Raw genomic sequence first — 16,276 nt, forward strand, 5'->3', positions numbered from 1 at the left:
TCTCTACACCCAGCATGGGGCTCCATCTCAAGACCCCAAGATCAAGAGCTGCATGCTCTTCTGACTGAGCCAGCCAGGTGTCCCTCCTTTACCTTTTTGAAAACACATTCATTATCTCCTTCCAACTGAATGGCCAGCCTGCAGATACCAGGACAGACGGGGAGATGAGGCCAGTGATGCTGGCAACTATGCTCGTATAAAATGTTTCAATGCACCAATGCCACACTAAGCATTTTGTATGATATTCATTCTTTGACTCTTCAAGACAAGCCCATGAGGGAGCTAGTACTATAAACTGTTTTTCCAAACAAGAAAACTGAGATTAAGCAACCTGCAAAAGTCCTAAAGCTAAGTGACAAACCTGGGACCTGAGCCAGGCAGCCTGAACACCTGAACCCAGAGCTGGAAGCATACCAGGCTAATCACAGCCTTATTCATCTAGCCAATTCTCTGCCCAAAATCTTTTCCGCCTTCGTGGCTTTTTCTTTTTTCTTTTTTTTTTTTTTTTTTTTTTTTTTTTTTTTTACCTTTGCAATAAGTCATTAAGAGTTACTTAATGAGTCATTAAGAGTTACCATTCCAGCCCAAGGACTGGGAATTGCTGACAAGGTATTCATGCTGAGTCACTAACAGGGATGGATGAAGAAACAGCATAACCAGTATTTCCCTCCTCGGGGCAGGAGGAAGTAGTCCACTTAAACAGATGAGTCACTCCTGGGTGGTCCCAACAGCAACCTCAGATGACAAAGACAGGCCTCACATTGTTGCTGCTCCTTACCTTAGACCACCTGAAATCAGTCTTTCAGCAATGATTAGGACGTATTGAGTGCCTACTGTGTGCCATGAACTGTGCTAGACTGTGAGTCACCAACAGAATGTCTGAAGTACGAGGTCACCTACATTCTAATGGATCATGAACCTCAAACAGTGAAAAGACAGGAGGGTGATTTGGGGGAGGGTGCTGTTGAGCTGGGGTCCTCTGAGGAGGTGACATCTGAGCTGAGTGAGGTGAGGGGTCAGCCACAGGTGTCTGCGGGAGAGAATGAGTCAACAATAATCTGGTGGGTCCTCGGAGTGTTGAACATGGAGTAACCATATGATCCAGCAATTCCACTCCTAGTTAGAGACTCACAAGAAATGAAGACATGTCCACACAGAAACTTGTACATAAATGTTCATAACAGGGACATCTGGGTGGCTCAGTGGCTGAGCGTCTGCCTTTGGCTCAGGTTGTGATCACGGGATTGAGTCCTGCATCAGGCTCCCCATGGGAGCCTGCTTCTCCCTCTGCCTATGTTTCTGCCTCTCTCTGTGTGTCTCTCATGAATAAATAAAATCTATAGATGAATGAATGAATAAGTAAATAAATGTTCATAACCGCTTTATTCACGATAGCCAAAGGTGGAAATAACTGGATTGTGCATAACGTAACAAAGGGATAAACAAATGGTGGTGTATGCCTACACTGGAATGTGATTCCACCATAAAAAGGGAACAAAGTTCTGACACCCGCTACAACGTGGATGAGCCTTAGAAACATCATGCTAATGAAAGCAGCCAATCATAGAAGCCACATGGGGGATGATTCCTTTTGTTATGACATATTCAGAACAGGCAAATCTATGGTCAGAGAGCAGGTTGGAGGTGACCAGGGCATGGAGGTGGGAGAAATGGGGAGTGACTGCTTTAATGGGTATGATGTGTCTTTATTGGTTGATGAGAAAGTTTTGAAGCGTGAGAGACCTAGAGGTTGCCTGGCGTGAATACACTAATACCAATGAATTCACACATTTGAAAAAAGTTAACTGCATGTTATGTGGATTTCATTTTATTAAAAAAAAAGTGGGCAGAGAAAGATTGATCTGGGCAAAGGAATGGCAAGTTGAAAGATCACAATGGGGGAAGAAGACTGGAATTTGTGGAGCAGGAAATGGGCAGTGACAGGGAAGCGTGGAGAAGGTAGGGAGGAAGGAGGGACAGGACTGATCGGCAGCTTCTAGGAGGTGGTTGACTTACTCTACCAAGAGTGTTGGAGGGTTTGATCAGGGTGTGGAAAACGTGCTGAACTGGACGGGGTCCAGGAGAGGCAGTAAGGCACCTCACACACACACACCCCAGGCAGCCAGGCCTGGGCTCACCCCACTCTGTAGCCTTCTAGGGGAACCCTTACTCCGGACATCCTGCTGTTACTTATAGCCAAAGGGGTCAGAGCTGTGTGAGTTGAGATCACTTTCAGAAAACACTTCAAAGAATTTTCTGCTCTATATGTGACAAAACCCCCGAAAAACCCCATGGTCAGCTAGGGCCCTGGGGTAGATACACAATAGAGGCCTTTCACCTTTCCTGGCGGCTGCTGAGCAATACAGCACACGCCCAGAGGCAGTTAGAGACTCCGTGACACACACGCCCCCCCCACCCCCGCCTTGGCAGTTATGTAAGCCCTTCAGTTGACAGGCCTGGTCAGCTGCCAGATGTGAGTTCCTGGCCTCTGACCCTCAATTATCTGGCTATCCTGGATATCAGCCTAGAGAAAGGGAAGGCTTTCTTCCAAAGGGAGACTGGCTGGACACCAGGACTAATGTGTGCTGCCTTCAGTCAAGGACAGGCTTTTCCAGAGCAGGAAGATGGCTGCCATCCGTTGTGCCCCAGGGCCTGTGGGCAGCCCCCTGATTCCCCATTGCCCCAGCTGGTCTCCTCCATTCTCTTTGATTTGAACCTGTCAAGGCTTCCCTGGCATGTTGCTTGCTCACTGAACATACTCGAAATCTCTTAAAGCCTTTTCATACCTGGATCCTCCACATAGTAGGCAAGCTCCTTGCTCATAAATTGGTGCTTGAACCTTTTTTTTTTTTAAAGATTTTATTGGGGGATCCCTGGGTGGCGCAGCGGTTTAGCGCCTGCCTTTGGCCCAGGGCGCGATCCTGGAGACCCAGGATCGAATCCCACGTCGGGCTCCCGGTGCATGGAGCCTGCTTCTCCTTCTGCCTATGTCTCTGCCTCTCTCTCTCTCTATCTCTGTGTGACATCATAAATAAATTTAAAAAAAAAAAATTAAAAAAAATAATAATACAGAAAACTGTTTGTTCTTAAAAAAAAAATAAATAAATAAAGATTTTATTGGGATCCCTGGGTGGCGCAGCGGTTTAGCGCTTGCCTTTTGACCCAGGGCATAATCCTGGAGTCCCGGGATCGAGTCCCATGTCGGGCTCCCGGCATGGAGCCTGCTTCTCCCTCTGTGTCTCTGCCTCTCTCTCTCTCTCTATGTCTATCATAAATAAATCTTAAAAAAAATAAAAATAAAAAAATTAAAAAAGATTTTATTTATTTATTCATGAGAGAGAGAGGCAGAGACACAGGCAGAGGGAGAAGCAGGCTCCCCAAAGGGACCCCGATGTGGGATCCAGTCCTGGGACCCCAGGATCACACCCTCAGCTGAAGGCAGACACTCAACCACTGAGCCACCCAGGTGTCCCTAGGTGCTTGAACCTTAACCATAAGACAAACTCCTGCATCTCCCTGCCTACTTGGTATCTCCTCTCTGATGTTCCACAGGCCCCTCAGATGCATTGAAGCAGAAATGCAGTCCCAGGGATGTCTGGGTGGCTCAGTGGTTGAGCGTCTGCCTTTGGCTCAGGCCATGATCCTTAAATAAAACAAAAAAGAAATGCAGTCCCAGGCTTTCCTCCCTTACTTAGTTTTCTCATAGTCAATGCCATCTTAGTTAATAACACTATCCACCAGTTGCTCAGGTTCAAATATCTGGGCATCATACCCAACTCCTCCCTTTCTCTGTCCCCTACAATTCACCTCTTGATGAGGCCTGCCATGCTCAGACCCCCTGCCAGGGGTCAGACCCCCTGAGCTGGATTCTCTTTCTCCATCTCCCACCAAGATCCAAGCCACATCCTACATGCAGGGCTGCGATAATTTCCCTTCCCAGTTCCCACGTTGCCCCACCCTTAAAACCCATTCTCCATAGTCACTAGTCAGATCTAACTTTTTTATTAACAGACTTTGCTTTTTATTTATTTTTAAAAATATTTTATTTATTCATGAGAGACACAGAGAGAGAGACAGACACAGGCAGAGGAAGAAGAGGGCTCCTTCTGGGGAGCCTGATGTGGGACTCAATCCCAGGACCCCAGGATCATGACCTGAGCCAAAGGCAGACACTCAACCACTGAGCCACCCAGGTGCCCCCAGACTTTTTTAGAGCCGTTTTATTAGATTTATAGAAAAATTGCAACAGTAGTACAGAGAGTTCCCATAACCTGTTCACCAGTTTCCCATTATTAGTATCTTACATTAGTATGGTCCATTTACCCCAATTAACCAATACTGATTTAGTTATTATTAACTAAAGTCCATAATTTATTTAGATTCCCTTAGTTTTTCCCCTAACGTCTTTCTTCTGTCTTGGATCCTGTCTAGGACACCATGTTATATGTATACTCCACACATTCTAGGCTCCTCTGGGTTGTGACAGTTTCTCAATATTTTCTTGTGTTTGGTGACCTGGACAGTTTTCAGGAGCACTGGTCACGGACTTTGTAGGCTGTCCTCTATTGGGATTTGTCTGATGTTTTTCTCAGGATCAGACTGTGATTATAGGTTTGAAAAGGAAGACGCAGAGACAACATGCCATCGTCAGCACATCACATCATGAGTATCCACCAAACATGATTGCTCACTCTTGACACTGACTTTGATCAATCACCTGTGGAGGTAGTGTTTGTCAGTTTTCTCCACTGTGAAGGGACTCTTTCCCCCCCTTTAACATACTGTGTTGTTTGGTTTTTGTTTGTTTTTAAAATTTTATTTTTAAGTATTCTCTACACCCATCATGGGGTTCAAACCCACAACCCCGAGATCAAGAGTCACATGCTCCACCAACTGAACCAGCCAGGCTCTACCATACTGTGCTTTTTGGAAGGAAATCACTAGGAAGAGCCCACACCTAAGGAGTAGGAATCATCAAGGTCATTAAGACTGTGAATCTATCCTCTTACTCCTCTGTTTCAAACCTTAGGATGAGGTTTCCTGTTCTGGAATAAAGCTGATCCCCAGCCCTGCCCCCACCCCTGGCTCTGGGTATCCTGGCCCTGCCCCATCCCAGACTCACCTCTTCCACCAACCCAACTCACCATTCCAGCCTCCTATCCCCTTTCTTTCCTCAAAATGCCAAGTCTGTCCTCACTTCTGGGCCTGTGTAAGGCTCTTCCGTCTGTCTGCATCCCCTTCCCCCTAGTCCTCTCCTGGCCGGCTCCTCCTCATTCGGATTTCTGTCACCTCTCTTGGGGATCCAGGCAAATCCTGGGGGAAACCCTGAGTCCTATGGGGGCTCACCAAAGGCTTTCTTTCCCAAGGGCATAGCCACCCTGTGCACTCAGATGGCAGTGCGGTGGCCTTGTAGAGGGAGCTGCCAAGACAAAGCAGAACCCAAATGGAAATGTGTGAGAACTTATGAGTCATATAGAATGGTGAGGCTCAGTTGGGCTCATCATGTCTCCCAAACTCCACATTCATGACTTCACACCAGCTGCTTGCAATCACAGTGGGGGCATTTATACCATGGAAAGCAGGCAATGCTACAAATCAGGGATTTTCTCCCTGATGGCTAAACATTCACCCAGACACCACTGACACACATCACAGACCCCAGTCCCAGGGGATGGTAGAGCAGATGCTGAACAACTTGGAAGAAGGAACAGGAAGAGAGAATTCCTGAGAAGCTGTCATAGCTCACCCACAGATAACGCCTCAGCTGGGCACGCAGGATGCTGAAGCTGGGAGCCTGATGGGAGGTGGCCCTGCCCAGTGCTGCCCTGGGAGGCTGGCAGAAGCAAACACGACTCTCCTTCAGAGCACGGCTCATTAATTCTAAGCCTCTCAGAATCTCTGCAAATAATCTTCCAAGGGTAACAACCAACATATAGTTGAAGAAAACCTGGCCATGAGAAAACAAGGCACCGGGAGGGGAAAAAAAAACAAGACCACAGACCCACATGGACCTTGGATACCAGAATTCTCCAACAGATTCGAAAACCATTCTTCTTGCCCTGTTCAAAGAACTATTCACCAAGCTTGAAAGTGTTTACAAGGAATAGAAAGGCTATAAAAAGTGACAAAGCAGGTTTGATAAAGAAAAAAACAACTGGAGATATTAAAAAATGATCATAAACTCGACTGTATTTCATAGAATATTGGACACAGGCAGAAGGATTAACGAGGTATCCGAAGAAATTATCCAGAATGCCACCCAGAGAGACAAAAAAGATAATACCAGAGAGAAAATGAGACTGGAGATTCTGCAAGATGTTTTGTGAGGCGTTTGTTGGGAGTTTCAGACGGAGGCAAGAGAGGGTGGGGTGAAGGAATCTTCTTAAGACGAATGGCTGGGAATAATCCAGAATGGATGAAAACACACCAACCTACAGATTTGAAGAGGCCAAATATTTGTTGAATGAATGATTCAACATCTTTCAGTAGGAATGAAAGACTCCTTGGTGAGCGTGCTCTGCCCCTCCTCCCCCTTCCAGCCAGAGCTGCAGTGCATGGAAAGCAGCCCCCTCCCCCCAATGCCTGTGTTCTTCCCCAAAACTTTGCACACAGTGGGAGCCAGTCCACATAATTGGAAATCTGTCAGCCTGCTGCCAGCGATTCCTGCCAAATGTCCTTCACCCACTGTTCAGCCTTTGTTGTCTTGCCTCGCCTCCCGAGTTATCTGTGTGTTTTAAAATAGGCAGGCACGGAGAGGAATGTTGCCCAACTACTGAGCTGAGACAAGCCCAGCTTGCAACTCCAGAGATCCTCAAAACTTTCCCCTCAGGGACAAGGAACATCTAAACCTGCTTAGCAGTCTTTTCCTCTTGGAACAAAAGGAAAGATTTTGAACCCAGAAAAATAGGCCTAGTAGCCCAAGCAAGAGGTGGTGGTGGTGGTGGTAAAGGGTGAGAACAGGTTCGTATAGTTCTCATTCCCTCTGCTGAGCCCCTACCAGGCATCTGGGGAATTGCACATGACCTGGACCAAGCTGCCAGAGGGCCAATTGGTCAAGGTGGCATAATTGGCCCCATGCACGCTTTTCTAGGAATATAATGCCTTGTTTTTATGGTGAAGGAGCTGGGACAGGAATCAGCCCCATTTTCCAGAAAAGAATACTGAGGTCCAAGAAGCTAAGTGATCTTTTAGATTAGCAAATCTAAATCTTTTAGATGAGCAAAGCTCATCTTTTCAATTGCCAGAACCTAGTTTCTCTGGTTGGCCAGACCAGGCTGTTTCTTTGTTTTTAAAAAGATTTTATTTATTTATTTATTCATGAGAAACCTGGGGGTGCAGGTGGGGAGGCAGAAGAGACACAAGCAGAGGGAGAAGCAAGCAGGCTCCATGCAGGGAACCCGATGCGGGACATGCGGAACTTGATCCCAGAATTCCAGGATGATGCCCCAGGCCAAAGGCAGGTGCCAAACCGCTGAGCCACCCAGAGATCCCCACAGGCTGTTTCTTCTCATTGAAACTGTGCATCATCACCTGCCACCACAAATCAAGTTCTTGTCAAATTCAAAGCAGGCCACCAGACTCTGCAGTGGACAGCCGTCTGACTTTCCTGATTGTAGGAAATTGGATTAATTCATTGGCAGACTGATCAAATGCAGGTGGAAAAGGTGCAAAAGGTTTCAGTCAGTTTACATAAGATAATACAAGTATGGGTCGATGGAGCACAAATGGGAGATGTTCAGGGTTTGGTTGCCAATTAAGTACAGATAACATGGGATGGCTTGGAGGAACTCTGAAAAGTTATGCAAAGTTAAGGAACCTAGCTACAAAGCACAAATGTTGAATGATTTCATTTACCTAAAGTACCTACAACAGGCAAATTCAGAAAGTGGAATAGAAGGTACCAGAGGGTGGAAGACGAGGACATGGGATTTAGTGTTTAGGGGGACAGAATTTCGGTTCAAAACAGTTCTGGAGGTGTGCCTAGGTGTCTCAGTTGGTTAAGCATCCCACTCTTGATTTTGGCTCAGGTCATGATCTCAGGGTCCTGAAATCTTAGCCCTAGGTCAGGCTCTGAGCTCAAAGGGGAGGAGTCAGTTTGAGATTTTCTCTCTTTCTCTTCCTTTGCTCCCCACTCCCCAACTCTCCCTCTCTCTCAAGAAAAAGAAAAGAAAATGTTCTGGACACAGATAGTGGTGATGGTTGTACAGAAATGGGAATGTACTTAATGGCAGATTTAGAAATGGTTAAGGTGGCAAATTTTATTTTATGTATATTTTGCATGATACACAAATATTTTTTTAAATGTAGCTGAACTTATTCTATATGTATTAGCAGAGCTGTCTCCTAGAACAGAAAAAGAAGCATGTCACATAATATATCATTTGGTGGCGGGCAGGGGGGTTCATTTGTTTACAAAACTCCACCCAAACCAATACTAAAAAATATGCTATGTATTCATATGTACATACGGTAAATCATAAAAATGGTCTGGAGAAATGCACCCCGTAGAGTTATTAGTGGTCACCCCTGTGGGAAAGGCTGGAAAACAGAGCCAGGAGTCACAGGGGGTCTTAGGTTCTAATTTATTTGTTTTTAAAGGAGGGTGGCATGGCAGGCTGAATAGCACCACCCCCTTCAGTAAATCCGCATCCTAATCTGCAGCACCTGTCAGTGTTGCCTTCCAAGGAAAAAGGGGCTTTGCAGGTGTGATTCAGCTAGAGACGGTGGTGGGGTGGGTTATCCAGGTGGCCCACATAACCACAGGTGCTTTTAAAGGGGGAGGCAGGCGGGTGAGAGTCAGAAAGGAGACGCGGGAGTGGAGGCAAGGTTTCCTGCTATCGCACTTTGGAGGACAAAGGACCACCAGCCAAGGAGTGCAGGTGGCCTCTGGAAGCTGCTAGAGAGGCAAGGAAGTAGCTTCTCCTCCTCAGCCTCCGGAAGGAAACTGGAAGAAACCTGTTCTGCCAACACCTTCGCTTTAGGATTTCTTGACTTCAGATTCCTGAGCTTCAGAACTGTAAGAGAATAAATTTGTGTTGAGCTGGTGGCAGTTTGTTAAAGAGGTATAGGAAACAAACACCGATGGGTTCATGTAATTGCTTGTGCAGTTAAACTTCATGGAAGGTATATAAATAAAGGCGAGAGACACAGAAGGAGGGAGCAGGTCTGGGGCAGGTCAGGTAAGGCAGTCCCCCCGCCTCCCCCCCACCTCCGCAAAAGAAGAGTGAGCTAGGTGGGTTTCTGGAACTGCCTAGGAGTTGAGGGGAGACATGCCTGAAGTGTGTGTGTGGGGGTGTCGGGAGGCGATTAGCATGTTGCAGCCGCCTGGGGAACTAAAGGTGTTCACAAAATAAACTCGCATCTTCACACATTCTTCTGCCTAAGATTAGACCTGCAAAATTTCACGGTGCTCAGAATGGTCCCGATTTAGTGCCTGCATTAACACCTTCTGCTGAGAAGAATCTTCACTTTAAAAAATGCATAGAATTTAAAGAATAAAATGACTCAGGCTATTTCAGTACTAACAGGCAGTGTGAGCTTGGGCAGCGTCTCTTAAAGGAGCTTCACGCGCTTTTGGAAATTATCTGAAGGTCCGAGCATGTTAAGGAGTTGCATCTATTCATCTTTAGCGACGTGATTTCAAAATCAGAGTCCATGGAAGTTGAATATGATTTCAAAAAGAGAGAGAGTGGGTGGCAGGGTGGAGATGTACAAAGTTGCTTGACTATGCATTGAAAAAAATTGGGAGGGGGGTGGTGCCTGGGTGGCTCAGGAGGTTAAGACTCTTGATTTCGGCTCAAGTCATAATCTCAGGGTCGTGAGATGGAGACCTGTATGGGGCTCTGTGCCAAGCGTGTCATCTGCTTGATTCTCTCTCTCCCCACCCTCTCTCTCCCTCTCAAAACAACAACAACAACAACTATATATATATATATAACATTTTTTCTAACATATATATGTATTTGGGACGGAAGCTCAAAAAGCTGCTAATGATGATGATTGTTCTACTCCCCCTTCTCTACCATTTTAATTTTATTTTATACTGTTTTATGACTTATAAAAATTACAAAGTGAGGGAAACATGATTCTTCATTCCTTAGGTATGGGCTGTGCAGAATGACTTCCTTCCAAAGAGCACAGTATGGAAAAGCAGAGGGAAAGAGAGTCTCTTCACAGTTGAGAACCTCTGCAGGTGACCAAGGTTAACATCAATGGGATCGATCATGTTTGGTGGATACTCATGATGATAATGGCCTCTGTGTCTTCCTTCCCAAAACCCATAATCACAGTCTAATCATGATGAAAAACCTCAGACAAATCCCACTAGAGGACCACCTGCCTGTACCCCTTACAACTGTCTAGGTCATCAAAAACTGGGAAAGCCTGGGCAACTGCCACACTGAGAGGGGCCTGAGGAAACAGGAGGAGTACATGTAATATGGTGTCCTGGACGGGATCCCAGGACAGAAAAAGGACATTAAAGAGAAAAAAACAAAAACAAGTAGACCTAAGATTACTTGGTTACTAACTAAAGTATCAATATGGGTTCATTCATTGGGGCATATGTACCATATTAATGTAAAATGTTAACGGGAGAAACTAGGTGAGGGGGTATATAGGAACTTTCTGAACTACTTGATTTTTCCGTAAATCTAAAACCATTCTAAAAAACGATCTATAAAAAACTAAGTGGCTCAATTAAATTTTGAGGGAACTATCCTACATATACACACAGAGCTACACAAAGACCTGTATATAAGGCTGCTCATTACATCGTCCTATGTGGACAAGAAAGATCCTAAATGGGATGCTTGGATGGCTCAGTGGTTGAGTGTCTGTCTTTGGCTCAGGTCATGATCCTGTGGTCCTGGGATCAAATTCTGCATCAGGCTCCCCATGGGGAGCCTGCTTGTCCCTCTGCCTATATTTCTGCCTCTCTCCTTGTGTCTCTCATGAATAAATAAAATCTTAAAAAAAAAATCCTAAATGCCCAAAGTGGGCACTTTAAAATACCCTATAGCAGTTAGAATTGTGATCTGGCTAAAATGACTGACCTGTCAGTTGTACAGGACTGAGATCCCACTTTTGCAAAATGAAAAATTACACATGTGCCTGTTTTTTTTCTAGACTTAAATTCTAGGAAGAGAAACACAGAATGGTTTGTTGTAGTTACCCCTCGGGGATAGGAGATCAGTTGGATTTGCTGTCTTTTTGGGGGGGGGGGCGGGGATTTGCTGTCTTTAACATTCTAGTTTACATCTTTAATGTTAGGACAGTTTTTACAATAAATATTTAACTATTTGAGTGTTATTTTGTATGTATTCTTATGAAATATTCTAGAGTGGCTTAAGCAAATAGGGAATATTAAACTCCTCATCCAGCTAAGAAATGAAAGATACAAATTACTTCTATGACTAAAAACAAAACCCCAAACCCTAAAAGGTTCCTATTTAAATATCACCTTGAAAGAGTTTCAGTTTCTCCCTAGAGGGTTTGTAAGCCCAGTGCCTGGAAATCCTGTCTCTCTAGTTTTACTTAAGTGTAAAGCAACTCGAGTGTCCTAACCACTTCTTTGTGTTTTCAAATCTTGTCAGGGCTGCAAGTGAAATTTAGAGCTGAATTTTTTGGGTGCATGAACCTAATATTCTCAAGGAAGTTGTGCTTATTGCAATGTATGGACAGAACAGGCTATTTATGGACTCTCTGGTTGAACTGCAGTGTCAAGGCAAAACGGTCTGAAATATTGAAGGATTTTTTTTTTTTAAGGTTTTATATGTTAATTTGATAGTGCACGAGCAGGCGGAGCAAGGAGCCCAACTTGGGACTCGATCCCAGGACCCTGGGATCATGACCTCAGCCAAAGGGAGATGCCTAACTGACTGAGCCACCCAGGTACCCCTGAAGGATCATTTTCTAAGGGGCATTTTGGTGAAGCAAACAAAATCCTGGCATTTGAAAACATTTGGGGTCTTCCCCAGGGATGACCTGTGAATTGCTCTTCAGGGAAGCAAAAGTTACCTAGTCTTATAGACCTTCTCTGTGAAATGGGGTTGATTGAGCAACAGAAATAAAAATAGCCTATTACCTCTTGTTTCTTTTTAAAGGTTTATTTATTTATTTATTCATGAGAGATACAGAGAGAGAGAGAGAGAGAGAGAGAGAGACAGGCAGAGGGAGAAGCAGGCTCCATGCAGGGAGCCTGATGTGGGACTTGATCCTGGAACTATGGGCTCACGCCCTGAGCTGAAGGTAGACGCTCAACCACTGAGCCACCCAGGTGTCCCATTCTCTTGTTTTTATTTGAAATAACAATACTAAACAGAAAGCTTTTGGTGAGAGATACAAAAAGCAAATCAAACATCTTCATTATCAATACCCCTCTTTGTTGTAATCTTTTGTTTTGTTTTGTTTTGAATTATGTTATCGTCAACAACTTAGACTGTTTCCTTTCTCTTTTTAAAAAATATTTTATTCATGAATAATTTATTCATGAACAATGAATTATTCATTCATTCATTCATTCATACCAGACACAGAGAAAGAGGCAGAGACCTAGGCAGAAGGAGAAGCAGGCTCCCTGTGGGGAGCCTGATGCAGGACTCAGATCCCGGACCCCCAGGCTCATACCCTGAGCTGAAGGCAGACACTCAACTGCTGAGCCACCCAGGTGTCCCTAAAGACTTTGTTTCTATGTTCCCAGACAAACCTGACCTGTTCATGGCTATAATCACAGACCGCATAGGCACACATTTATATTTTGTTTTTGTACCTCTGTATGAATTCATACTGGATTTTGCATATTGCTTCATCGTCTTTTTCTTATTTTATTTTATTTTTTATTTTTTTTATTTTTATTTATTTTTATTTTATTTTATTTTTTAAAGATTTTATTTATTTATTCATGAGAGACACACAGAGAGAGAGGCAGAGACACAGGCTGAGGGAGGAGCAGGCTCCATGCAGGGAGCCCGACGTGGGACTCGATCCTGGGTCTCCAGGATCATGCCCAGGCTGAAGGCTGCGCTAAACTGCTGAGCCACCGGGGCTGCCCTTATTTTTTATTTTTTAAAAAAGCTTTATTTATTCATGATAGACAGAGAGAGGCAGAGACAGAAAAAGGCCCCATGCTGGGAGCCCGACGCAGGACCCAATCCCGGGACTCCAGGATGGCGCCCTGGGCCAAAGGCAGGCGCTAAACCGCCAAGCCACCCAGGGATCCCCTTTTTCTTATTTTAATGACTGGAAAACATACCAGGAGTCAGATTTACCACAGTTTACTTAACCATCCCTTGGTCATTTAAATTATCCTAATAATGGTCACTTGTTCATCCTTCCTTCCCATGACCACTGTATAAATACTGCATTAGTTATCTGTTGCTGTGTAACAAATGACACTGAAACTTAGCGGTTTAACAGACATGGATTATCTCATAGTTTTTGGGTGTCAGGAATATGGGAGCAGCTTAGCTGGGTGGTTCTGGCTTGGGACCTGTCAGGAGGTTGCAGTCAAGATGTTGGCCAGGGCTGAGGCCATCTGAGGCTTGAATGGGGTTGGCTCAGTTCATGTGTGCCTCTCTGTTGGCTGCTTAAATGTCTGCAAGATAAGACAGCATCCCCCAAAGCTGGTCTTGTGAGGAGAGGGAAACCTAGAAACCTCCTCTTGGAAGTGATGTACTATCACTTCTGCCATAGTCTATTGATCACGCAGACCAACCCTGATGTGACCTAAGAAAGGGCTACTCAATAGCATGTGTATTAACAGAGTGACTGCCATAGGTGCCTTCTGAAGTTCTAGCCACCTGCTTCCCATTCCTTTCTTGGCTTTCATATTCTAGGTCTTAATCTAAGAAGACCTTTGTTACGGGAACAATTAGTCACATCCTTTATATACAGAAACATTCAATTTTCTCTGCATCCCAAACTCTATCTTCCTGGGTTGTAGGAATCACGAAAGGTAAGTTCTCTTTACCTGGAAATCATTACTGATTTCCAGAACTTTTCAGACCTCCTGCATCTGACCTGTACTGAGTAAGAAATGAAGGGATGCGTATCTTTTAAAGCTCATTCTTTTGGCACAAGAAACCCTAATTAACAATGACAACAACTCAACCCCGGATGCCGTTACCGAAAAACCAGAAAAAAAGTCTGGTGTGGATATGAAAAAACAGGAACCGTTTTGCATGGCTGCTGGAAATGTAAATGGTGCAATCACCAAAAACAGTCTGGCAGTTCCTCAAAAAGTTAAAAATACCATATAATCCAGCAATTCCACTTCTGAATATATACCCAAAAGAATTGAAAGCAAGGACTCAACCAGCTAGGCCTACACCATTGTTCATTGCAGCGTTTCACAACAGCCAAAAGGTGGAAACAGCCCAGTCCATCATAGATGAATGGATAAACAATATGGTATATACATACAATGTTTGTTTGTTTGTTTGTTTTAAGATTTTATTTTTTCAGAGACGCCTGGGTGGCTCAGTGGTTGAGCATCGGCCTTTGGCCCAGGGAGTGATCCTGGAGTCCTAGGATCGAGTCCCACATTGGGTTCCCCCTATGGAGCCTGCTTCTCCCTCTGCTTGTGTCTCTGCCTCTCTCTCTCTCTCTCTCTCTCTCTCTCTCTCTGTCTCTCATGAATAAATAAATAAAATCTTTCTTTTATTTATTTTTTTTAATGAGAGACACACAGAGAAAGGCAGAGACATAGGCAGAGGGAGAAGCAGGCTCCCTGTGGGGAGCCCGATGGCAGGACTCCATCCCAGAACTCCGGGATCACAACCTGAGCCAAAGGCAGATGCTCAACCACTGAGTCACCCAGGTGCCCATCTTACTCAGGTTTTAAAAAGAATAAAATTCTGAGATACTCTAGGACATGGATGAACCTTTGAAGACCTTAACTGACTGAAAAAAACTATTCACAGAAGGACAAATACTAAACTATTCAACTTATGTGAGGTACCTAGCATAGTCAAGTTCATAGAAATAGAAAATAGAATGGTGGTTGCCAGGGGCTGGAGGGAGAGAGGGAAATGGGAGTAACTGCTTAATGCATTCAGTTTTCCATTCTTGAGATGGAGGGTAGTGATGTTTGCACAACGTAAATGTACTTAATGCCACTGAACTGTACACTCAAAAATGGTTAGAATGATATATTTTAGGGCACCTGGGTGGCTCAGGTCATGATCCTGGGATCCCAGGATTGAGTCCCATTCAGGTTCCTCGCAGGGAGCCTGCTTCTCCCTCTGCCTATGTCTCCGCCTCTTTCTGCATCTCTCATGAATAAATAAAATCTTTTTAAAAAATGATACATTTTACACTATGTGTATCTTATCACAATAAAACACCTTTGGAACAACCAGTTTGGAGAACAATTTGGCCAATATCCGCTAAAATTGAAGATGTGAATACCTTATGACCACCCCCCCTTCCCAAAAACAGAAGAAAGGATTTCATAAACAGTCAAAAATGTATATAATGGGACACCATATGATTGTGGAGGAAAAGATGTTTCAAATTAACCTAGCTAGCAAAGATTCATCTAAAACTTAATGTTGACTTTAAAACAAGTAGTAGAAAGATAATTGTGTATACATATATATTTTTAAAGATTTTACTTATTTATTCATGAGACAGAGGGAGAGAGGCAGAGACACAGAGGGAGAAGCAGGCTCCATGCAGGGAGCCTGCCATGGGACTGGATCCCTGGGCTCCAGGATCAGGCCCTAGACTGAAGGTGGCGCTAAACTGCTAAGCTACCGGGGCTGCCCTATAAATATTTTTATTCATGGATATATACATATAAGGTAAAATAAGAGGATAGAAGCTACTCTGGAAGAGGCGAATAAAGAAATGAGATCAAGGAGAAAGGATATATAGGGGTTTCGATTGTGTCGGGGGGTGGGGTTAAGATTTTATTTATTAGAGAAAGAGCAAGAGTAGAGGGAGAGGGAGAAACAGATTTCCTCCTGAGCAAAGAGCCCAACATGGGGCTCGATCCCAGGACCCTGGGATCATGACCTGAGCTGAAGGCAGATGCCTAACCAACTGAGCCACCCAGGCATCCCATGTCTGTGATATCTATTTCCTAAACTGGTCATTATGAATGTTTGTTATATTCTTGTTCTCTCTCGTTCTCTCCCCCTTCTCTGTTTGTGTGTGCCTGAAATAGTTTATTAAACTGCATATGGTAGCAAAAAAATAAGAGGGGAAAAATCACAATTCAAAACCCAAAGAGCCAAACCTCAAATCAAAATAACCAACCTCTTTTCACCCTCCA

The sequence above is a fragment of the Canis aureus genome, chromosome 27 (genome assembly GCF_053574225.1).
Source record: "Canis aureus isolate CA01 chromosome 27, VMU_Caureus_v.1.0, whole genome shotgun sequence".
Lineage (NCBI taxonomy): Eukaryota > Metazoa > Chordata > Mammalia > Carnivora > Canidae > Canis > Canis aureus.